Below are 23,690 nucleotides of genomic sequence, written 5' to 3'. Positions count from 1 at the left end.
ATCGGAAAAAGATGGAGAACAACGACATAAGAAGGTCGGCGTTAAGCTAGGATTTTTGGTGCAGCAAGGGAGGCCGCTTGGAGTTTTATGATATTTTTCTTACATTGATCAAAGATAAATTACATTTAAAAACATGTATACTCATATAACAAAAACAAAATTTTACGTTATAAGTTATGAGTTATAACCATTCACTACTCATAAATCTTGCATTTACTTTTAAGTTCTGCTCATGAAAAACAAAAACAAACATAAAAATAATAACCAAATATCTACGTCATTTGAATTTACTTATATTTTTTCATCAAAACAATCACTAAATAGAAACTTCACAAAACTTGACTGTTCAAATTACCTTCTCATCTTAGCCAGTCCTCACAAATTTCTTACCCTTTTCCCCAATTCCTTGCATTATCTTCACCTTAGAGCAAGTTCAGCGGTATCCATTTGCCCAGGCAAAAGTTGGGAATGATGATGTGTTGACCGGGCTTATGAATTTTCTTGCTTCCACCGGCCCATCTTTGACCAGGCAAGTCTTGCCTTTGCATGACCAAGGCCAAGAAAACGGGCAAGCCCGTGACTAATTTCTTACCCAGGCATCTTCTCTGCCTGCTCGGCCCGATGAAGCACATGGGGTGACAGACGCCCAGACCTGACGCGATGGACGAGCGCGTGAAACAGACGGACCAAGCAGATGGACGCCGCAGCACGTGAAGACACGTTTTTGTCGTGTAGCGACAAAGAGCGGCCCGCCATGATGACACGTGCACAGGAGCCGTTGGGTGAAACAGATTTTTGAATCCAACGGTCCTTTAATCTGGGCCGTTGGTTTCAATTTCATTTGAGGATCTGACAGTGGACTTGAAATAACCCTTTTTTTTTTTTAAAGGTTAGAAATGGTAACAAAAAAATTGTAAAAAATTGTAAAAATGGTAAAACTGAGCAGTTAAAACACTAAATAAACAGTGGAAAATAAATAGTAAAAATTGATGAACAGTGAAAGATGAACAGTCTTAACCGGTCAAGAAAAACAACGGGTGTAAACCTATGTCTAGTGGCAATGAACAGTATCTTGACTGGTCGAATTCTTGACTTCTCGACTTTGCCTTTTCTTGACTACGGGTGAATTTGCTCTTACAAAGCAAAGATAAGGAAAGGGTACAAGTTAGATGTTTGTGGTTTATTTTTCGTTATCGGAATCGTGTTAGTTAGAAGTTTAGGTTGAAAGTAATAGAATTTACATAGGAACTGACATTTACTGGACTCAAGAGGGATGTGCGTATCGAATGCTGGTGCTCATTTGCTTTAATTTGCAGTTCTAGTGCAATTGAGTCTTCTTTTTAGGTTTAAATTTTGTCGAAATTAGGAGCAGTCTATCAGTTACTTAGAATAACAGTAGGATGAATAAGCGGTTGAGTCTAATAATAAGCCTTGAGCTGGAGCGAGTTCTGGTTAGTGTTTTATCTTACTACAAGGAGCGGTGCCGGGGCTTGGTTTTGGGGATTATCGGTAGATCTGCGGCGGCGAGGTCTATGCCTACTAGGAGATTGGCCTTCAAGATCAGTGTGTTGTATTTTGATGTACAGGTACCGATTCCATTAAATTTACTTCTTTGAGTTTCGAGTTGGAAGTGATTGTGGTTGTAAGTATGTTATGAACTTTTGAATGCAATGCTAGAGGTTTGTTGATATCTATATTAGCTTAGTTCAAGTTTCAAACCCCTTTTGCATTTTCTATTGATGTTTCTGTTTAAACGCATTCAATCAGGTGAATGGAAAAGTGAGTAGGTCTTATGGCTTTCCTTCTGCTGCCCGAAAGATGGATACTCTAAATGACTTACTTGCTGCGAGTGACCTCATTTCACTTCATTGTGCTCTGACAAATGAAACAATTCAGAATCTGAATGCTGAATCTTTACAGCACGTAAAGGCTGGTATATTTATCTTCCATCTTGGTCCTTGTTTAAGGAACATATTTGGTTCTTTCTTCTTTTTTGTTTTTTGTTTTGTTCTGTTTTTAGCATAGAATAATTATGGGTCCTCTTGTGCAGGAGCATTTCTTGTAAACACGGGTAGCTGTTGGATGATTGTTTTGTGAAACAGCTTTTGATTGTTTTGTAAACACGGGTAGCTGGGTGTGCTTTGGATGGTGCTGAAGGGCCGCAATGGATGGAAGCATGGGTATGTTAACTAGTTATGGGTTATGGGCTTGTTACCGTAGGTTGTGTCAATTTCTTGGAAAGTATTTGTAGTTGACTGATTGAGTATGCTTTTCAGTCTCCCTTTATAGTACCTGTTTTGCTCCTTTGAAGGAATTGTCTCCTGTTTCTTGTCTTGTAAAAAGGTCAGGACTTTCTAGTTAGCAAAAAGAAAAAAGGGCAGGACTTTCTTATCAAGTGAGTGAGTGTATTGCTGTCTCATTTCTGATTACAGATTTTTTCTTCTACCAAAGGAGCAGAGAGATGACATGTTTATCGCGTTCTATATACCCTTTACCAAATCTCTAAATCATGTTCTGTTTTCACACTATGATAATTGTTTAAATCCATTCATTAATAATCCTATATGCATGTCTGAACTTATATTTAAGTTTCTCCAATCCCTTGAGCTTTTGCATGGTTTTCATTCTAACCTTGCCCTGTTGCCTAACTTTAAGTTTATCATTCTTATCAACAATGTGTCCTTGATGATGTTGCCCTGTTGCTTAATTATTGGGTTTGGTGGTGTTGTTGACACGTGACAACTTATGGGCATATGCCCATTGAAACGGGGAGGGGATGGGAAGGAATACCTTTTATGGATGTGTTTATGTGATTTGTGATGCTATTTTTTTTTCCTTCCTTACTGTAAAGTGGCTACCCATATCTGAATGATAGAAGTGAGGAGTATCAAGTGATATACCAGGGTGTTCCTAAGACTTATACTGTCATTGGTTAAATTCAGGTAAAGGAGATGCCCAATGTGTTAATACTTCCACACAATACAGATTATAGCGAAGAAGTATGGCTGGAGATAAGGGAGAAAGCAATATCCGTATTGCAGACATTCTTCTTTGATGGGGTTTTTCCAAAAAATGTTGTATCAGATGAGGACGAGGAGGATAGTGAAATAGGTAATGAAAATGAACACTGATAAACTGGAGCAAGAAAATCCCTTACAGCTAACCCTCATTCAGCAATTAACTGATGTTAGTCATGCAAGTCCAGAAAGCTCCCTGAATAAAGAAACCAATCAATCCAAGGAGTCTCCTAGCCAGCAAGGTTCGGGTTTGTCTCAAAATTCAACTACTCGGTTCTGATGGAAGACGAAGTAGATGAGGTAAGAAAGCCAAAAAGAGGCACACACATCAGAAATCCCAGAAGAAATCAGATGAACCTTCACTAGCAAAAAAAGTACCTCGCAGCGGGAGGAAGATACGACTATGAGTGGTACAGATCAAGCGTTAAGTTCCAGTTCTCGATTTGCTTCCCCTGAAGACTCAAGTAGGAAAACACCTATAGAATCATTGCAAGAGTGGTCTTCCGACCAGCTTCTAAAATCTAGAAAGAGGCTGAGTGGAAAGCCTGGTGAACTGTTAAAGGATGGCTATGTTGTAGCTCTATATGCAAGAGATATCCCCGGTCTTCATGTCGCAAGGGCGGCAAGGCAAAGAGTTAAAGGTGGTGGTTGGTTCCTAGATACCATGTTAAATGTAACGAAAAGAGATCCTGCAGCTCAGTTCCTTATTGTAATCAGAAGCAAGGTTAGTATGCAAGGACTCAGTTCTTTTCTTTTGGATTCAAAATGTTGCCTATTTTTCAAATTATGGTGGCTAGAGTGATCAGACATGTTCCTTATGATCTGCTTTGGTGATATTGAAGTTTTGGTTCCTTGTTGTAGGATACCATTGGTTTGCGATCTTTTGCTGCTGGTGGAAAGTTATTGCAGGTAATATTTTGATTTCTGCATGGTTGAACCGGACCCCAAAAGCAGTGTTTTATTGATTTCTGATTCCAGGAAGTTTGTGTGATGTAACAATTTTGCATAGCTGACCCGGAACTTTAAATGCTGATTCGTGTTTGGGATGCAAATCATATGCTATTTTCACTTTGCAGATAAATAGAAGACTGGAATTTGTATTCGCAAGTCATAGTTTTGATGTTTGGGAGAGTTGGATGTTGGAAGGTTCTCTGGACGAGTGTAGGCTGGTTAACTGTAGAAATCCACTGGTATGTACCTTTACTTTGTTGCATATGCTTCCATGTTCTTTCCCTGCAGTACAGATGCACAGTAAGTCCTCCCCAAAACTTTAAACATGTCAATAAAGATTTGTATAGGAATTCCAAACGCAGGCACTTTGTGCTTCTTTAAAATATGTTAGGTGGTTAACAAACCATGGAGCAGATTTCCACACCATGCTGAAATTTGCATCTTAACTAGCCGCAAGTGTGCACAAGTTGTGATGTCTTTCTTAGGGCAACTTTGTAATGAGCAAATTATGATTTGCTGCTTCTACTTGAGATTTAAGATTATACTGTTACATGGGACTTTGTTAAAATTTTAGTATTTTCTTCCAATTTCTAACCTCACCTTTTGGAATTATAAACCTGTAGGCTGTTTTGGATGTAAGCATCGAGATACTGGCCACTGTAGCCTGTAGGCGAAGAAGATGGGGTAACATGCTGGCTTGATTAGGACTGGAACATGAGAGTAAGCCTAACATTCTTGTTCCGGTTTTATTTTTCCCTCCATGGAGGTTTGTATCAATTTGAATCTGCTTGAAAGTTGTAAAGTGTTCCTTTTGTTTATTTTTTATTGCCTCCATTTCCTTTCTATGGTTTTGTCTATTTTTATCATTATATTTGTGTTCGAAGTTAAGTTATTCAGCCTCCAAGTGATTGTATTTGTGTAATTTAAATGCGACATTCCATTGGAGATATGTAACTTACCAGTAAAGGAAGTTTCATTTGACTGTTGGTTTTATCGGGGACTTAACACGTTCCTGTCAGTGGTTGAGTTCACCACACGGTGGTGAACGTGAACTCGTGAAGATCTTTCCGCCTTCACTTTTCTTGGGCAAATATTTGGTTTTAAAAGCTAGACATATTGTAATGTTCTGGGGTGGTATTTGTATTTTTCTGTTTTCCTTCTTCACTACCTGAATTTTAAAAAGATGAACATTGAACACAACTAGAAGTTGTCCAAAGTTTTTCGGTAGAGCATCAAACACGATCACTCTTAAGTCTAATGACACGGGATTAGGTGGGATTGTTCTTTTAAATTACCCTTTTATTTTATTGGAGAATCTTTAAATTAATGATTTGAATCAGAAAAGTCAGATTTTGTTTTTGTTTTTATCAAATAAGTTCATGAGAATGATAAAGATGAGCCACCAACAATTTACTTGTACAAACGTCAGACCAATGAGCCAGAACATAGCTTCGTAAGTTACTAATTCTCCGGCACTCCATGAGACAAGAAAATTGATGATGTTGACCAAGGAGGCTTCTAATTTGACAAAGTATCAACAGTTTTGAATGTCATCACTTGATGTCTTGATTGATGATTTGTAATGAGCTCACACGATCATGACGGTCAAACATAATCCCAAATATGTTCCCCTCCACATTCTGAATTGGGGTACACAACCCTCAAAAGCAGAGATCGGAACTGCTCTCTCTCCCCTTCCTTCCAAAGCTACTCAGTGGTGAGAAACGCCAATGGTGTTCGGCCGAGAAAGAGTTTATTTTTATTTTTTTAAAACCTAGAAAAAGAAATAGTCTAAGCGCGTGGAAAGTTTTTAAGCTTTTATATAGTGTAGCTTTCGCTAATCACACCCACCCAACTTTTTTTTCATGACTTGTGCGTAGATTCGTGAGGAAAATGTTGAGGAAAGAAACTGTTAGGATCTTGGCCCCAACTTACTGGAAATCTCAAAGAGAGCTGGAGAGAAAATGAAAGGCTAGCAAAAAGAAGAAAGAAATTGTATTATCTTCGATGCTTTTCACTACAGGTTAATAGCCTATATAGCTAGTCGTTATCATGGACGACACGTGTCACAACCACACAGGTGACTAATACAGCTAAGATTCTTCTACAAGGACTGATCCAACACGACAATGACTAGGGCTGGCATTTTCTCCCGATCCAAACCAACCAACCGATTACCACCCGAACCAAAAATGTTGGTAACCAACTATGTCGGTTACCGAGATATTGGTAAGGTAGTGCCGAACCGATTTCTAGATACTGGTACGGTACTTGTATTGATTTTCAGATAAATACGGTATACCGTACCGTACCGTATATTATATATATTATTTATTTATTTAAATATATTTTATATCTATCGATCTGAACCGTTGATCATTAATAGTTTTATTTTATATTAAATTATAACCGTTGATTAGACTTGAACTCTCCAAAACCCTAAAGGGAATAAGGGATTGTACTCAGCCACTCTTTCGGTCTTTCCCTCAGCCCCCTGCCCCTCGAGGCCTCGAAGGCTCGAACCCAGAAATCTCCGCCTCTCCGCCCTCTCTGCCTCTCGTTTCGATTCAAACCCAGAAATCTCCGCCTCTCCGCCCTCTCGACCTCTCTCTGCCTCTCGATTTGAATCAAACCCAGAAATCTCCGCCTCTCCGCCCTCTCGACCTCTCTCTGCCTCTCGATTCGAATCAAACCCAGAAAATCTCCGCCTCTCCTCCCTCTGCCTCTCGTTTCGATTCAAACCCAGAAATCTCCGCCTCTCCGCCCTCTCGACCTCTCTCTGCCTCTCGATTCGAATCAAACCCAGAAAATCTCCGCTTTATTTGAGCACTGCTCGTCATTGATGGCAAGGTATGCTCGTATCCCATTCTGGGTTTTTGTTAAAGATTCATTCTTGGTTTTGATTGAACCTGGAATGGTTGTGTCAGGTCATTGTGATTGCTCTATATTTGATCTATGATTGGTTTTTTTTTTGTTTTTTTTTTCTTTAGGTTTTCACTGCTATTGATGAGTATGAGTTTGTGTTTTGATTTGCATGTATATGTGTTCGTGAAATATTTGTGTCCTTGTTTATGTTAATGTTCAGCATATGGGGAGTTGAATTAGATTTGTATGAATCCAATTGAGAAACCTAGGGTTGAGCCATTGAGTTTGATATTTTGGTCCCCACGTATAAATTGTAGCTTTAAGATTGCTTGAGAACAGGAGGCAGTTGAATTTGATTGGTATGAATCAGATTGGAAAAGATTGGTTTTAAGTTTCACGATCATGAATGTGAATGATCTATAAGTTCACGATAAGCTTCATTTGTAGAACAGTGTGGTAGTTGGTAGGTGGTGGTTGCAATGTGGACTTTGTCATGCAGAAACTGAGTTATTGTGTGAATTTTCAGAAACTGAATTTGATGTATGAAGTGATGAACTGATGATGTATAAGCACAGCAACTCAGCAAGGCAGCAAGCAAATATGAAGTGATGAACTGATGATGAGATCACTTTGAGTCCTTGAACACTTTGTTTTATCCTATTGCACCTAGTTATTGTATTTTGTATCATTTGAAATTTTGATTCATTTGTGTGAAGTGTGAACTGTGAACTATGAATTATTGACTTAATATTTGTATGAACTATGGAGTGATGAAGGGGATGAACTGAAGTGAATAAGTGATGAACTCAAGTAGTGAAGTTGATGTATGAGAGTTTTTAGCTATTTTTCATTTCCAGGTTGAGCCTTTAAATTGATGTGAGGATTACATTTTTTTCATTTGCTGACAGGTTTAGGCTTTTAAAATTTTAGTTGGGCCTTAGCTGAAAGCTGGCCCAATCAAACTCGGTACTAGGCCCAACCAACCGAAACCGAACAGAGATCTCAGTATACCGAGAAGTTGGTATACTGACTTCTGTGGCCGGTAATGGTAGGCTATTTTGTGTACCAACTTAGTTTGGTACGGTACGTGGTATTGGGCTTCAAGGTCCGGTACCGTACCGAACCCACCCCTAACAATGACTCATAATAAAATGATGCTACAGTAAAATAGGAATTTAAAATAGTAAATGACAATTACTCTTCTTCTTGTCAATATAGGTGGCTAGGACGAGCACTTTCACTTTCATAACAAACTACCCCACTTCAAAAAGAACTTGTCCTCAAGTTCCACTAGTTGATGAAGCTGCATTAATTTCTCTTTCAGGATCAAAACGAGGAAATCTCAACAAAATGTCTGCAGAATCTTCCCAGGTAGCCTCATCAAGTGAGGTTCCCAACCATTGGACTAGCCATTGAGTGCCAGCAGCTCCTCCTTTTTTGAAAACTCTTCTGTCAAGTATAGCAACTGGTTCCCACTTTGAATTGGCAGGATCACTCACAGGAGGCAAATGAGGCTCCACTGTTACACTGTCTCCCAATTTCTTTTTAAGCAAAGAGACATGAAAAACATTGTGGATTCTCGCAGTTGGAGGGAGTTTCAGTCTGTAGGCAACCTTCCCCACCCTTTCCAAAACTTCAAAGGGGCCATAATACCTCTGAGACAATTTATGGAACTCCTCCTTGTGTACAGTATGTTTCCTATAGGGTTGAAGCTTGAGATAGACCTGAGATCACCAACAACAAATTCCCTTTCAGTATGCTTTTTATCATAGAAGCCTTTCATTCTAGATTGAGCCACCTGGAGATTCCTTTTGAGTGCAGCTAAAAGTGTGTCCCTGTTCCTGAGTTGTTGATCCACTGCAGCCACAAACGTGGAACCAGGTAAATATGGGATCACTGATGGAGGCTCATAGCCGTATAATGCTTCAAATGGGGTCATCTTGATGGCAGAATGATAGGCTGAGTTATACCACCACTCAGCCTAAGGCAAAGCCTGCACCCAGTTGGTTGGTTTCTCACTGACAGAATGATAGGCTGAGTTATACCACCACTCAGCCCAAGGCAAAGCCTGCACCCAGTTGGTTGGTTTCTCACTGACAACACACCACAAATATTGTTCCAATGTCCTATTTAAATTCTCAGTTTGACCATCACTTTGTGGATGATAAGCAGAAGATTTGGCAAGCTTTGTACCTTGTAGCTTGAAAAAAGATTCCCAGAACAAACTGAGAAATATAGGATCTCTGTCAGAAATGATGCGCTAAGGCATGCCATGTAGCCTAAATATTTCTTGCACAAACAACTTGGCTACTGAGGCAGCAGTATAAGGGTGAGACATGGGTATGAAGTGACCAAATTTAGTTAATCTGTCCACCACCACCCAAATGACAGTTTTCCCTTCTGATTTTGGCAAACCGTCAATAAAATCCATAGAAATTTCTACCCAAGCTTTATCAGGGATTGTGTTTGGCTGCAGCAAACCAGGAGGCTTCATAGTTTCATAGTGATTGATTTGACAGATATGGCAATCTGCTATGAACTTCTTGATATCATTTAACATGCCAGGCCAAGCAAAAGATCTGTTAATCCTCTTGTAAGTTCTGGACCTACCAGCATGACCACCAATGTAACCTTCATGTAATTCACCAATGATCTTTTTCCTCCAATCATTACTTTTTAGGACAAAAATTCTCTCTCTGTAGTAAAGTTGAGAGTTCACCAGCTTGTAATGTCTCTGAGTGCCAGAATTATGTTGAAGATCATGTATCACCTGTGAAGCTTCAAGGTCACGCAAGCAGGCTTGTTTCATTTCCTCTACAAAATGGTGTACTGGTTGAGAAAGACTAGTCAAAGTAGCAAGCTCAGACTTCCTTGATAAAGCATCTGGAGCTATGTTATTTTTCCCAGCTTTGTACTGAATTGAATAGTCATATCCCATAAGCTTCAACAACCATTTCTGTTGTGCAGGTGTGGTAATCCTCTGCTTCAAGAAATGTTCAATGGTCCTGTGGTCAGTGTAGATTTTAAAATGATGGCCTAACAAGTACAGTCTCTAATGTTCCACAGCAAAGACAACTGCAACTATTTCCTTATCATGGACTGATAAGGTGCAGTGTTTTGGTGCTAGAGCCTTACTGAGAAAAGCAATGGGGTGTCCTGCTTGAGATAATACAGCTCCAATCCCCTTTTCGGAAGCATCACACTTAACTATGAACTCTTGAGTGAAATCTGGGATTGCCAATACAGGAGTAGAGATCATAGCAGTTTTAAGACTTTCAAATGCTGTTTCTGACTCCAATGTCCACTTAAACTCATCCTTCTTAAGCATATCAGTAAGGGGTCTATCTATTATTCCAAAGTGCTTAACATATTTTCTAGAGTAACCAGCCAAACCATGAAAGTCTCTCAAACCTTTCAGAGTTTTTGGTTTAGGCCAATTTTTCATACACTCAATTTTTGCTGGATCCACAGCTACCCCTTGTCCGTTGATGATATGACCTAGGTACTCAACTTGATGCACCCCAAAGCTGCATTTACTCTCCTTAACCTTTAAGGAATGTTGCTGCAACCTTTCAAAAACCATTTTTAAGTATGACAAATGCTTCTCCAATGTAGGGCTATAAATCAGAATGTCATCAAAAAACACCAACACAAACTTTCTCAAGTAGTCTCTCAAAACATCGTTCATGACTGATTGAAAGGTAGATGGAGCATTGGTGAGACCAAAAGGCATTACCAGGAATTCATAGTGCCCAGAATGAGTTCTGAATGCAGTTTTGTTGCTGTCTTGTTCATGCATCCTGATTTGATGATAACCTGACCTTAAATCCAACTTGGTGTATATCATAGCTCCATGGACTTCATCAATTAACTCATCCACTACAGGTATGGGTTATTTATCCTTAACAGTGGCTAAATTCAAAGATCTGTAATCTACACACATTCTCCAAGTGCCATCTTTTTTTTTACCAGTAGCACAGGTGAAGAAAATGGAGAGATACTTGGTCTGATAATTCCATTCTCAAGCATTTCTTGAACTATTTTTTCAATCTCAAACTTTTGAAAATGGGGGTACCTGTAGGGCCTTACATTGACAGCTGGAGTGTTAGGCAGGAGCTCTATTCTGTGATCATTCTCTCTTGCTGGAGGTAAGGTAGTGGGGGTCTGGAACACTTCTGCATATTGCTCAATCAAGTGTTGTATTTCAGGATGCACCTTTTTAGTAGTTGTGGTCACTATTACAGGGCACAATTGCACCATAACAGCTTCCTTTTCTTTTCTCAGCAGTCTGGTCATTGATTTACAACTAACCATATTAGCATGAGCCTTGGTCTCCCCTTAGAGCACATATTTATTCTGATTACTATGGAATTGCATTCTCATAGTTTCAAAATTCCAAGTTATGTCACCTAGGGTTCTCAGCCATGTGGCACCTAGAACCACTTCACAACCTGTGACAGGCAAAATTTAGAAATCAGAAGAAAATGAGAAATTTTGCATTTGCATCTCTATTCTTACCTGTCCTTTGGTATGCATTATGGCTCCATTAGCAAGCCTCACTTTCAAAGGTGTGATGTGTATGACTTTAGTCTTGACACCCTTGAGTACATTAGGATGAATGAAGTTATGTGATGCTCCTGTGTCAATGAGGACGTGCACAGTTTTCCTGTACATATGCCTTTCAATTGCATTGTGTCAGAGGAATTGTCTCCCCCCATGACTTGCAAATGAACTTCAGGTTCTGCTTGTTCTTCATTTGCTTGATCATCACTGCAGGATTCCTTGTCTGTAGGCTTTGACATATCAATTTCCTCCTGTATGACTTCAATAATCATAGCTTGACCTCTCCTGCAATTGTGGCCAGGCTTAAATGTTTCATCACAAAAGAAACATTGATTCCTCGCTTTCCTCTTCTGATATTCTGCTTGAGTTAACCTTTTTTCCCCACTGCTGTTGTGAGTTGCTGTTTGTGGAGCAGTTTGAGAAGTTCTAGGCATGTAGCCTTGAGGTCTAGTGATCTGTGAGGTTCCACTGACTGCACGAGTTCTATTGGAGGGGCTGAAAGTTGCAAGATTTCCAGGAGGGCTTTTGGTTCCGGCTGTGGAATTCTCTTTCCTCAAAAATCTTAGCTAGTTCACATGCTTCATAAAGTGACTTAGGCTTTTGAGCCTTAACATCAGCTCTTATCTCATTTTCAATCCTCCAAGGAAACAAGATAGCAGTACTTGTGGAGAAAATCCTGGTGCTCTCCTTGATAATCTGGTGAACTGTTCCTTATATTGCTCTACAGTTCTAGTTTGATTCATTCTAGCAAGTGCAGCTTGATAATCAATGACATTATGGTTACTGAATTCTCTCATCAATAAATCAGCTAAGCCAAGCCAAGTAGGTGGAAACTCATGTCTAAACATGTACCACTTGTCTAAGGCTTTGTCAGTGAGATGCATTGTAGCAATGGTCAGCTTTTTGTCCTCAGGAATTTGGTAAAATTCAAAGAACTGCTCAGATTTATTAAGCCACTCTGCTGGGTCACCCCCACTGAATGTGCAAAGTCAAGTTTCATTTGTCTCATGGTTGGTAGGCTAGGGTCCTGTGGAATATGATTTTGATTATGATAGTGCAAATGGGGTTGTTGGTGGTAGGTATTAGAGTTTCCAAGCTGAGAGGTCCACTGAGGTAGTGGTATGGAGGAGTGGAGTATTTGTGACTGTGTGTAGGGATGGTAATGATTGTGGTTAGACATGTAAGTATATAAGGCTGTTGATGGTGTCACTGATGAGCACAGTCGAGTATTCAAGTAGGTAGGCACGGCTAATGGAGGAGTAGGTTGCAAATATGATGTGAAATCAATTGGAGTGTGTGGGTAGGGTCCTGAATAGGTCATGACAAATGGATTTGTGTAGATATAGTGTGAAGTTGGAGCAAATCCATATGCACTTGTATTCAAGCCATGTGCTGAGGTGTTACTATGTCCAGAAATCCTGTTGAAGATTTGTGAGTCAAAACTAGCATGCTGAGAAAAATGATTTTGTTCATGATGTGACAAGCTGCAAGGTCCCATGCATCCAACGACTTTATGATCCAATTTATTAGTTGAATCAGATCCACTCACAGTAGTACTAGTTGTTTGCATAAGATTGGTAGCCTTAATCATTTCAGCATAGTGATCACTAGCAAACCCAATATCACATCATTATCATTTAAGTTCAAAGGAAAACTAGAGCTAGAATGATTGGGTTTAGTTGTGCTACCCCCTCCTTCAACTTGAATAGAAGCCGACGTAGCCATAGTCAACGACGCCAATATCCCCATAGAGCTACCCTCTGCTAAACCAACAGGGATAGGTATGGATCCAACGTTCAGCTGAGGTGAACCTTGCTGGAGCTGCAGGTTCGTAGCCTCCGCCTTCATGGATCTGAGTTCTTCGAGGATTTTCGAGACCGAGTCCTGCAGAGCACAAAACTTGGCCGCCGTTTCATCTCAATGGACCTGGAGGTCAAACTCTACACTGGTAAGTTCACCGGAGCTATGAGGCTGAGTTACAGAGCCTCCACCCCCTTTAAGCTTCACCATCCCTCTTGATCGAGGGCTTTGATACCAGATTGTTAGGATCTTGGCCCTAACTTATTGGAAATCTCAAAGAGAGCTGGAGAGAAAATGAAAGGCTAGCAAAAAGAAGAAAGAAATTGTATTATCTTCGATGCTTTTCACTACAGGTTAACAGCCTATATAGCTAGTCGTTATCATGGACGACACGTGTCACAACCACACAGGTGACTAATACAACTAAGATTCTTCTGCAAGGACTAATCCAACACGACAATGACTCATAATAAAACAATGCTACAGTAAAATAGGAATTTAAAATAGTAAATGACAATTACTCTTCTTCTGGTCAATATAGGTGGCTAGGACGAGCACTTTCATTTTCATAACAGAAACTCAAAGCATTTCATATATACACTCTAAGAGAGACCTGATCAATCATTCATATTAATCAGTCCAGAAAACAAAAAAAAGAAAAAGCTAAGATTAGCAGACTTCTCCAACATGGCTGAAGCTGTCGTTTCAATGGTAATCCATGGGCTCAGGCTGCTCGGAAGCTTGATGATTCAGCAAGCAATGTTCTTCAAAGGAGTCGGCGATCAAGTTGAGCTTGCACAAACCGAGCTACTCTTGATGCAAGGCTTCCTGAAAGATGCAGATGCACGACAAGAAAATGAAGAAGTGGTACGCTTATGGGTTAATATTATCAGAGAAGCTGCTTATGATTTGGAGGATGCCATTGAATCTTTTGTCTTGAAAGTAGCTTTGAAGAGAGATGCAAGTGTAAAGGTAGTTCTCAAAAGGTTTGCTTGTTTCTTGAGCAAAGGAGTGGATCGTTACAAGATCGGATTGGAAATTGAGAGCATTACGACCAAGCTTTCTAAGCTCAGGTTAACTATGCAAAGCTATGACATAAAGCAAGAGAAGGGGAATGAAGGTGCTACTTCTTCAATGAGGCAGCGAGAACGCAGGCTAACCTATCCTCATGTTATTGAGCACCACGTTGTTGGGTTAGGGGACGACACAGAGATGTTAGCTACACATTTGGTGGAAGAAAAAGGCCCTCAAGTGGTTTCTATTTGGGGCATGGGCGGCTCGGGAAAGACCACTCTTGCAAAACAAATTTACAATCATAAGAAAGTCAAGTCTCATTTTGATTGTTTTGCTTGGGTGTGTATATCTCAACAATGTGACGGTACAACAGTTATGAAAGAAATTTTCATTAAACTTAGCGGTGTGTCCGATGAACAAAGACAAGGAATTGCAAATCTGAGTAATGATGAAATAGCAGAGAGGTTGTGCAATTTCCAACGACACAGAAAATGTTTGGTGGTGCTGGATGATATTTGGACTCTTGATGCATGGAACTCTTTTAATGGTGGATTTTCAGTGGATGAGGAAACTGAGAGCCGCATATTATTGACCACTCGCAACAGAGAAGTAGCTTCACTTGCAAGGGGAAATAGCTTACTCTACGAATCTCGGGCGCTATGTGCAGATGAAAGCTGGAATTTGTTTCGGAAGATAGCACTATTTGAAATGGATGATACAAGTATATTCTCATAAACTCTTTCATCTTTACTCTTTATGTTTATCCTTCGAGTCTAATATTAGAAACTATAGCATTCCACTTGTCATTGCAATTTCTTCTTCTTTCCATAGTTTGTTCTCAGCTGGAATGTTACTATTTTCCAAGTGTTATCGTCACATGCATGCAATATATATGAATTAATTGTTGGATGGCGATTATAAAATCTCAGGACATACCTATCGATCAAGCCTGTCCTAATGCAATTTTCAAAACTTTCTCACTAGCTGCTAAATCCTATTCCTAAAAACTTTAATTTTATTTGTCATGAAACTACAATTCTATATATACTCTAGTTTATGACATGATTGACACTGAACAAGGATGCAAAATTGACTTTACTTTGCTGTCCATTTTACTTTATTTTTCAGATTCAGACTCTCAAATTTATTCCAAGAAGGAAGAACTGGGAAAGAATATGCTTCAACATTGTGCAGGTTTGCCATTAGCTATTATCGTGCTCGCAGGGCTACTAGGTAGAAAAGACACAATTGATGAGTGGGAAACTGTGCATAAGAATGTTAATGTATATATAAGGAGAGGCACAGACCTTGAACGAGAATACAAAGGTCAAAAACATGGAGGTGCTTCATGGGTCTTGGCACTCAGTTATCACAACTTACCATATCGCTTAAAGCTATGCTTTTTGTACTTGGCAAATTTTCCTGAAGATTATGAGATACGGGTGAAAAGATTGACTCAGTTATGGATGGCAGAAGGTTTTATATCCACGACGTCAACAGAAATGATGGAAGATGTATCATATAGTTGCTTGAGTGAATTGGTGGAAAGGTGTATGGTTCAAGTTGTGGACATTGGCATATCTGGGAAAATTAAAACTTGTCGTCTTCATGATCTTATGAGAGACTTGTGCTTGTTAAAAGCCGAAGAGGAGAACTTTTTACATGTTGTCAATTTTTATACAGGGACGAGAAACAACACAACACAAATCGGTAGAGTTCGAAGAGTCACAATGTATGTGAACAAAATGGTTGGTCAATTAGTTCCCACTACAAGAGGTGCTCCCCTGAGGTCACTCTTATACTTCTGCCCACAATACAGTGGAATCGGGATTAAAAAAGTCATCCGGTCTGTATTCAATGACTTCAAATTACTTAGAGTCTTGAAGTTGGAAGATATGCAAGGACTCAAAGAGTTACCAAGCACAATTGGGAATCTGGTCCACTTGCGGTTTTTAAGTCTAAATAACAGTGGAGTAGAAAACTTGCCATCATCTGTATCTAACTTGGTGTGTTTGCAGACTCTAGATTTACGTTGTCAGATTGGTAACAGCCCAAATGTGTTTAAGAAGATGGAACAATTGAGGCATTTATATCTACCCAACTGGTATTATCACAAGGTACGTGGGGGGCTCTCATTGGCTACAGCCTGCAACTTGCAGACGTTGGTCAATGTTAATTGTGGAAACTGTCATTTGAATGCCCTTGTTGAATTATACAATCTTCGGAAACTATCCATCAAGGATGAGCAAGGGTCAGAACACTGGAAAAAATTGGAGGAATTCTTGAAATCGAGAAGTAATCCCACATTCCAGCATCTTCGTTCTCTATCTCTGGAACTGTGGGGTCATGATTCATTAACGGATCTATCGGGGATTCGTTCTATATACAAGCTGCAACTGAGGGGGTCCTCAATCAAGGAGTTACCAGAGAACCTCCTGTCGTTTCCAAACCTCATCAAGATAAAGCTGGTTTCTACTCGACTGAAGGGGGACCAGATAGAAATACTTGAGAAGCTGCCACACTTGAGAGTGCTTTACCTTCAAGGTCAAGTTTTCTCCAGCCTTCTTTCAAACACACTGGTTTGCAACAATCGAGGATTTCCCAATCTTGAATTTCTTTCCCTCCGAGGGTTGCCAGAAATAGAAGAGTGGAGGGTGGAGGAAGGAGCCATGCCTCGTCTCCACAAATTGTGCATTAATTGGTGCGAATTGAGGGCAGTTCCAGATGGGCTCCAATATGTTGCTACCCTCAAGGAGTTAACTGTCGAGCGGATGTCAAGTAAATTCTGTAGTAGGCTTGGGGAAGACGGGGAGGATTTCAACAAAATCAAACATGTACCTTCTCTTCTCATAACAGGAACTGAATCGAGATGAAGCGATGCCCGGGCTTGGTTTTCGGGATTATTGGTAGATCTGCTGCGGCGAGGTCTCTGGCTACTAGGAGCTTGGCCTTCAAGATATCAGTGTGTTGTATTTTGATGTAGAGGTACCGATTCCATCAGATTTACTTCTTTGAGTTTCGACTTAGCTTAGTGGCCTTCAAGCTGGAAGTCATTGTGGTTGTAAGTTCGTTCTGAAGTTTTGAATGCCATGCTAGAGGTTTGTTGATATCTATATTAAGCAATATGTTTGAGCTTAGTGAATTCATTTCATATTGATCTACTTGTAGTTGACTAATTGAGTATGCTAGAGGTTTGTTGATATCTATATTGATCTACCTGTTTTGCTCCATTGAAGGAATTGTCTCCTGTTTCTTGTCAGGCCTTTCTAGTTAGCAAAAAGAAAAAAATTTCTTATCAAGTGAGTGAGTGAGTGTATTGCTGTCTCATTTCTGATCACAGATTTTTTTCTTCTGCCAAAGGAGCAGAGAGACAGACATGATTATCACGATCTGTATACCCTTTACCAAATCTCTAAATCATGTTCAGTTTTCACACTATGATAATTGTTTGAATCCATGCATTAATAATCCTATATGCATGTCTCAACTTATCTTTAAGTTTCTCCAATCCCTTGAGCTTTTGCATGGTTTTCATTCTAACCTTGCCTTGTTGCCTAACTTTAAAGTTTACCATTCTTGTCAACAATGTGTCCTTGATGATGTTGCCCTGTTGCCTAATTATTGGGTTTGGTGGTGTTGTTGACACATGACAACTTATGGGCATATGCCCATTGAAACGGGGAGGGGATGGGAGGGAATACCTTTTATGGATGTGTGTGTGTGTGATTTGTGATGCTACTTTTTTTTTTCTTCCTTACTGTAAAGTGGCTACCCATATCTGAATGATAGAAGTGTGGAGTATCAAGTTATATACCAGGGTGTTCCTAAGATATATATTGTCATTGGTTAAATTCAGGTAAAGGAGATGCTCAATGTATTGATACTTCCGCACAGTGCAGATTATAGCAAAGAAGTTTGGCTGGAGATAAGGGAGAAAGCAATATCCGTATTGCAGACATTCTTCTTTGATGGGGTTGTTCCAAAAAAAATGTTGTATCTGATGAGGATGAGGAGGAAAGTGAAATAGGTGATGAAAATGAACCCTCTGATAAACTGGAGCAAGAAAATCCCTTACAGCTAACCCTTGTTCAGCAATTAACTGATGTTAGTCATGCAAGTCCAGAAAGCTCCCTGAATAAAGAAACCAATCAATCCAAGTCTCCTAGCCAGCAAGGTTCGGGTTTGTCTCAAAATTCAACTACTCGGTCTGATGGAAGATGAAGTAGATGAGGTAAGAAAGCCAAAAAGAGGCACACACATCAGAAATCCCAGAAGAAATCAGATGAACCTTCACTAGCAAAAGAAAGTACCTCGCAACGGGAGGAAGATACGACTATGAGTGGCACAGATCAAGCGTTTAGTTCTAGTTCTCGGTTTGCTTCCCCTGAAGACTCAAGAAGTAGGAAAACACCTATAGATTCAATGCAAGAGTCGCCTTCCGACCAGCATCTAAAATCCAGAAAGAGGCTGAGTGGAAAGCCTGGTGAGCTGTTAAGGGATGGCTATGTTGTAGCTCTATATGCAAGACATATCCCCGGTCTTCATGTCGCAAGGCAAAGAGTTAAAGGTGGTGGTTGGTTCCTAGATACCATGTCAAATGTAATGAAAAGAGATCCTGCAGCTCAGTTCCTCATTGTAATCAGAAGCAAGGTTAGTATGCAAGAACTCAGTTCTTTTCTTTTGGATTCAAAATGTTGCCTATTTTTCAGACATGTTCCTTATGATCTGCTTTGGTGATATTGAAGTTTTGGTTCCTTTTTGTAGGATACCATTGGTTTGCGATCATTTGCTGCTGGTGGAAAGTTATTGCAGGTAATATTTTGATTTCTGCATGGTTGAACTGGACCCCAAAAGCATTGTTTTATTGATTTCTCATTCCAGGAAGTTTGTGTGATGTAACAATTTCGCATAAGCTGACCTGGAACTTTGAATGCCAATTCGTGTTTGGGATGCAAATCATATGCTATTTTCACTTTGCAGATAAATAGAAGAATGGAATTTGTATTCGCAACTCACAGTTTGGTAGCCATGAATCCAAATCCATACCAACCTATGGCACCTCCACCTCCATGGCCTCGAATGTTGCCGCCTAACCCTCCAATGATGCCTCCCAACGCTCCTATGGTGCCCCCCAACCCTCCGGTCACGAGCACTTTCTGGGAGACCGCAAATGTGCGTGATCAGCTGAAGAATTTGCAGGACACTCTTGGTCTTGCAAAAGCAATGTGAGTTTCTGAACTGTTGAATTCCAATTTGAAGTTCTTTGGAAACTTCATTAACATTGTGGTTGGATTTATAGGCAGAAAGAGCTTGAGATGCTGATGTTGATCAGAGATGGTAAGGGGTCTGATGATGCTTCTGTCAGCGGGTTTTCTGAGTTTTTGAAAGATAGGAAGATTGATTTGGAGGCCCAAGTGTTGCAATCAGTGGAAGCTGCAAACTCTTAATGGCGAAACTACGAGTTGAGCTTGAACCGTTTAGAGTGATCACGCACGAAATGTGTCCCTGGGAGGAAAAATCTGTGGCTGTCCAATTATCCAATAAGATATGCAAGTCCAAGAGGAATAAACGGTGGAGGAAAAGAAAGAGGAAGCGCATTGCGGAGATGATTGCAAAGGTGGGTTGGTTTGGTCTCTCCCCTCTTTACATTAAGTTGGGATGTTTAAGTGCTTATCTTGGTTTGTTTATTTGCTTTTGGTATGGTGAAATGAAGGAACGTGAAGGGTTTGATGAAGCTAATCGAGAAGCTGATGAATGGAGAGCTAGGGAAATTGCAAAGGATATTGCCAAACGCAAGGTATTGAAGTGTTTCTCTTAAGCTGCTATGTTGTTTGTGTCTTTTTCTTAGTAATGTAAGCATGGCATATGCGATTGCAGATGGAAGACATGAAGAAAATTGCAAGCCTTAAAGTAAAGGAAGAGAGAAAGAGACAAGAATCCAAGGTAAGAGTTTTGACCAACATGCTGTGTTGTGTTTCGTTTTTAACGTTAAAAAATGTCAAGCAGACAATTGAGTTCCATGTTGATATTTCAGCTTGAGACATTATTGATTATTGAGAAAGAGTAAAACCCACCACTAGGGTCAAAACTTTTCTCCACCGGACAAAATGATACCTAACTTTTAAAAGTGATCAAAATGATACCTAAATTTTTAAAAGTGATCAAAATGATACCTAAATTTTTAAAAACAAATCAACTTGATACCTAACTTTCAAAAGTGATCAAAATAATACCTAAAGTTTTAAAAACATATTAATTTGATACCTCGGTTTAATTTTTTTTTTACTTTTTGTTAAAATTAATCACGTGTGGTGCAGTATTTTATGGGGTTATAATAATATTTTACACAAAAAACTATTTTTCAATTATTTTTTATTTTACTTTGTTAATTCTCTTCTTCTTCTTCTATCTCTGCCTCTCTCTCTCTCTCTTCCCATTTTTCTTTGTTTCTTTAGAAGTTAGGAAACATCCTAACTTTATTTGTTTCTACGATCGATGGTAGAATTGAAATTGAATGGAAGATTTTTTTTTTTTAAATTCTATAGAAGAAGAAGATTGGGTTATAGATGATTAATGACCCTTTGACCACAAATCACCTCAATTTTTGTGCTTGATTTTGCATTTGATTTAACAAAGAAGTAAAACAAAACAAAAAAAGGGCTAAATACATTATACTACGTAGTTTGGGTCCAAAATCAATTCAGTCCATAAACTTCTAATTTCATCAAGAACACCCTTGCACTTTCAATTTTGATCTAATAGGTCAAATTTGTTAGTCTTCCGACAATTGAGTCATTTAACTTGTTGACGTGGCTCATATATGGTCTATGTTTTATGATGTGGTGTTGAGGTGGCCTGCATAATCAATTTTGGAGTGAGTTCCACTATTAGAAATCTATCAAATAAATAGTTTTTCAACAAATAATCCAACTATAACTTGAACCCATAACAGAATATTAATGAATTGGACCTATTAGATCAAAATTGAAAGTACATGGGTGTTTTTTATGAAATTAGAAGTCCAGGAGCTGAATTGATTTTGGATCTAAACCACAGAGTAGTAACCAGTATTAAGCCCTAAAAAAAATAAACTGAGGTATCAAATTGATTTGTTTTTAAAACTTCAGGTATCATTTTGATCACTTTTGAAAGTTGGGTATCAAGTTGATTTGTTTTTTAAAATTTAGGTATCATTTTGATCACTTTTAAAAATTTAGGTATCATTTTGATCACTTTTGAAAGTTGGGTATCATTTTGTCCGGTGGAGAAAAGTTTTGACCCTAGTGATGGCTTTTACTCTATTGAGAAATTGCAAGAGTTGCGCTCCATCAGGATTGAAAAAATGAAGAAACAAGGTTTGTTCTCTTTTGGATTTTTATGGGCTGCTATCTTGTTTGTGCTGTCATGTCTGTTAGCAATAAAATCCTGTTATCATGTATCATCATCTTAGAATGCCTCTTGGCACGACATCTTTCAAGCTGTTTAGATTGTTGATGAGTGTAGTGATATGGTGTTTATGTACCTCTTCTTCTGTCTCTATGTTCAGCTACAGCCAAATATTTTAGACTTTAGTCCTCCTCATCATCCTGCTAAGTCTAACTTGTGGTTGTTTTTGTCTTTATGCAGGCCATTTTCTCCCAGAAGAGGATGATAAATTTCTTGAAAGAGTACAAGCTGCAGTTGAGGAGGAGGAGCATCAAGCAATCTTGGCAGCTGACATGGATGCTGCTAGGGATGCCATTGCAACTGCTGAGCAATCGAGGAAAACAACCGAGAATTTCAGACCTGACTCTATTAATCAAAGCAGTGCTAAAGGCGAGAGTAAGGAAAGTAAAGGCCCGACAATTCCAAGCACTAATGAGGGCAACTCTACTGCAGTCACTAACAAGGAATCTGGAAAACAAGTTCTACAGGGAGAGGGTTACAGTGGAGCTTGTGATGCTGTGGCAAATTTACCTATGGAATTTTATCACTATTATCATGGCAGCAATACTGATATGGGCACCCTTATTGAGGTAAATTTATATGGAATACTTCCAAGTTTGTAGATTACCCCCCTCAGATAAAGGCTTTTTTAAGTCTAACTATTCACATTTACTAGCATCTCGTCTGTTCTGGTCTTGAATTATAATCACGACTTATTGCTTGCGGGTGAGAAGAACATGGGATGCCTATAAGACCAGAAGGAAGGTGAGTACCAATTCATTTCTTATTAGTTGAAGCCATTCTGATTTTCCTATTTGTCCACTTTAATGTTACCATTTTTACCACATTACTTTGATGCCATCAAACCAGTGTTGACATGACTACAATTTTTACCTCCAATAACAAATAGTGCCTGGTCTTTACACTTATGTTCTCAATTTACCTGTTCCACCATACACCATCAGAACCATATTAGGGCAAAAGTCTTCCCAGAGGCTTTACCTGTTGTTGTTGTTATGATGTTCGACATCAGCAATTAAGATAGCTAATAACTTGCTTAATTCTGATAAATGACACATAACTTTATGCTCCTGCTATGTATGGTGCAGTCGGATACCAGGACACTGGGTGCAACCTCCACCTCCTACAGATGATATCTGGGCCTCCTACCTTCTGCAACCTAAATGATTGGACTGCTGATTCAGGCAAATTTTGCTGAAAAAATGGTGAAAGTTTGCCTACTGAGACTACTTAAATAGCACACTCGACTTGGTTTTCTGTTTTTGGTCTATTAGGAGTAGCTTGTATAGTTTTTACTGGATTGTTAACAGACATATCACCATCTACTAACAGGTGACTCTGGCAAGACTTTGTAAATCACAATTTTTGAAGGAATTTTATTTTCCATGCTCGAAACTTCCCATTTTCTTTAATATTGCCTTGGTTCATATATGGATGGTAAAACTGAACGTTTTAACTCGTAATGCTTTAGTCTTTAAGAGTGCAGCATTATGCATTCGATTGTATATTTTATCTGCTGATTGTCCATTTTTTTAACTCTTTTGAAGAAACTGTACGTTGGCCCCTTATGTACCCTTTTGCTAAGACTAATTGGCAGCGTGGAAATAAGTCCTTTACACTGGACGTGTAGATCTTTTCTTGACCGGCTAGTTCATTCAGAACTCATAGTAGTCAAACTTGTCATATTGATTTTGGTAAAATTTTAGTTCTGTGTTGACAGCTTTGGCATACAATGCACAACTAGCAACATTATAGTTTCCACCAAATCCTTGCGGTTGCTTGCTGCTATGTTTGGCAATTTATACCGGGGAGTGTAAACCCCCATTTCACTTGCGAGAGATGATAAAACTATTTAAGTGGGAGCTTCTTTATCCTCCTCATACTGAACTCAATTTTGATGATCCAAATGGTTCTTCTGCGGCTGGTTTTGTAGTTCGAGATCAGCATTTCATCCACTTGTAGCTGGTACTAAACAATTAGGTTTTACGTCTGCCTAGTTGCAAAGGCTGCTTCTCTTTGTCAAGCATTGCACTG

The 23,690-nt window shown here is 39.3% G+C and overlaps 1 long non-coding RNA gene and 1 pseudogene across 1 annotated transcript; both read left to right on the top strand.

Annotated features, from left to right (window-relative positions):
* The first annotated feature begins 1,243 nt into the window (after positions 1-1,243).
* On the top strand, positions 1,244-23,068 carry LOC112181826 (annotated as a pseudogene).
* Positions 6,474-7,593, top strand: LOC112181830. Its single transcript, XR_002929134.2, has 3 exons — positions 6,474-6,818; positions 7,333-7,339; positions 7,382-7,593. It is a non-coding gene; the product is annotated as an uncharacterized LOC112181830 (long non-coding RNA).
* Positions 23,069-23,690: the final 622 nt, after the last annotated feature.

This window comes from Rosa chinensis, chromosome 1 (genome assembly GCF_002994745.2).
Source record: "Rosa chinensis cultivar Old Blush chromosome 1, RchiOBHm-V2, whole genome shotgun sequence".
NCBI classification, from domain to species: Eukaryota; Viridiplantae; Streptophyta; class Magnoliopsida; order Rosales; family Rosaceae; genus Rosa; species Rosa chinensis.
The sequence above is the reverse complement of the archived record's forward strand: the minus strand, read 5'-3'. Positions and strand labels throughout refer to the sequence as shown.